The following is a 2,500-nucleotide window of genomic DNA, read 5'->3' on the forward strand; positions in this document are numbered from 1 at the left end:
ATGTTTTTAGAAGATGTTGGAGTGGCTTTGTTTTGTGTGTGTATTTAGTCTATAACACCCATTTGCTTTTTAAGCAAACCTATCCGTTGATTACATACATAATCCCGGGGTGTCTACACGGATAGCAAAGTGTCCGCAACTCTGATCAGTTGGCTGCGGATTTGAACCCGCGCCACAGACCTCTACGAAGTCCGAAGCTGCTGCTGTAACCGACTGTGCCATCGAGGCTCTCTCTCTCTCTCTCTCTCTCTCTCTCTCTCTCTCTCTCTCTCTCTCTCTCTCTATATATATATATATATATATATATATATATATATATATATATATATATATATATATATATATATATATATATATATATATATATATATATAGGTGTGTGGAGCATTTAGTCTAGACTATTTAGTGTTATTGGGATAATAATAATAATAATAATAATAATAATAATAATAATAATAATAATAATAATAATAATAATAATAATAATAAAAATAATAATAATAATAATAATAATATTTTTAGAGGTAAGGACCCCTCTTCAGAAATGAAGTAATTCGAGAAAGGCGAGAAAGAAAGTAATGAATATAATTAGAAGAGGTATGTAGAGAATACGAATGCAGAAGTGCTGCATATTGAAATTGAAAATGCGTAATAAAAAACTCGGAAAAGAAGCTGGTGATGTACACTTGTATTATACAAAAGTAATGTCTGGGTACTTCGATAACATTCGTCTGAAGGTCATCTTTTTTATCCGTAATTTCGTGTCCTTTTGTTTGTTTTTTTTTTTGCTTTTTCTATATTCGCATACTTTTCTGCGTTAATTGAACACATATTTTCACTTTCAGTGTTTACAGGCTGCGATATGAGTTCACTGCAACACCTACGCGCATGCTTTAAAAAAACATGTTAAAATTTTAACTATTCTGTTTTCCAGAATAGGATTGCTTTAGGCCATACCATAACTGAACACACACACACTCACTATATACACACACACACACACACACACATATATATATATATATATATATATATATATATATATATATATATATATATATATATATATATATATATATATATATATATATATATATATATATATATATATATATATATATATACACACACACATATATAGACATCAAACGGGAAGGCGGAGAGGAATACTTCTGAATAGTCATTTGATTACATGTTTATTCCCAACGTTTCATAATCCATGATTACATCATCAGAGGTTCTAGAATTAAAAAACAAAAGGCATTGACAATAAAAATTACAGAAAAAAATATAGAAAGGCAAAGTCAGAACATAAAAAAATGACAGTCGACTTAAAAGGGAAATTTTTTACACAAAGGACACCGAGGAACAGGCAAAACACTGAGAAATTAATTAAAACAAATAGAGTATATAAAAGACAAGTAAAAAAATATATTTAAAATATTTATGTTTTAAAACACTAAAATTTAAAATCACAATAAGAAAGCAAATAAATAAATAAATAAAAGTGACTAAGGGTATGGAACCAACCTGTCAGTACGACACAAATACAGAAAATGAGGTCTTCGAAGGAGAACCAAAACAACAAAAACATTATTATTAGGACAGGTACAAAGGAACAGCCGAAGTCTGAGTGTTCAATTTCGGAACAAGCTGTTTTATCATCAGAGACTCGAGTATTGGTAGTTCCAGTTGGCTAGAAGGTCGTCCAATTATGCAGAAATTTTTGTTTTCAATGGGGGTTTTACAAAATTTCGCATGACTTCTGATGTTGGAGTGTTCGGGGTTGGAGATTTTTACCCACGTACGAAAACTTAGCCCCCTATGTGAATCTATTTGTACTTTTAGAAGTCTCCAAGTGGATCCCACATAAATCCCCGAGTTACACTTGGGGCAAGAATACTTATACACCACTAAGGAGGACATCGTAGCACAAAGCTGATCCTTAAATTTAAAAATAGATCCAGTCGTTAGGGGGTTGATAGGAACATGCAGAGCACCAAAATGTTTTTGAAATATGCTCGTAAATTTTCTTCTAAAATGGACATCATGACAGTATGGAAACTTGGCATAAAAGTGTAGTTTAGGTATTGTAAGAGTATAACGCTTAATGAAAAACTTCTTGTTAAGTATTTTATTGAGGCTATTAAAAACTATCTTAGACGGAAAACAATTGTGTTTAAAATATTCTAAAAGAGAGGTGGGGGAAAGGGCCCTGTGAAAGAGAGTTGCAACAGAATTAATCTTAAAATTATAAAAACAATAACTGTAAAAGTTGGCACCTAATCCTGGAAAAGTCTTTTTTCTAAAAATCGTGGTAGCAAAATTATTGTTATATCTGGTGACCAGAACGTCAAGAAACGGCAGTAGATTATCCTCTTCCTTTTCAAGAGTAAACTTGAGATTAGGGTGGTAGGAGTTAGCAAATTCCAAAAAGGCCTCCGAGTCATACTCTCTTCTGGAGAGGGCAAAGGTGTCGTCAACATACCGTACATAAGAC

Source organism: Macrobrachium rosenbergii, chromosome 12, assembly GCF_040412425.1.
Source record: "Macrobrachium rosenbergii isolate ZJJX-2024 chromosome 12, ASM4041242v1, whole genome shotgun sequence".
Lineage (NCBI taxonomy): Eukaryota > Metazoa > Arthropoda > Malacostraca > Decapoda > Palaemonidae > Macrobrachium > Macrobrachium rosenbergii.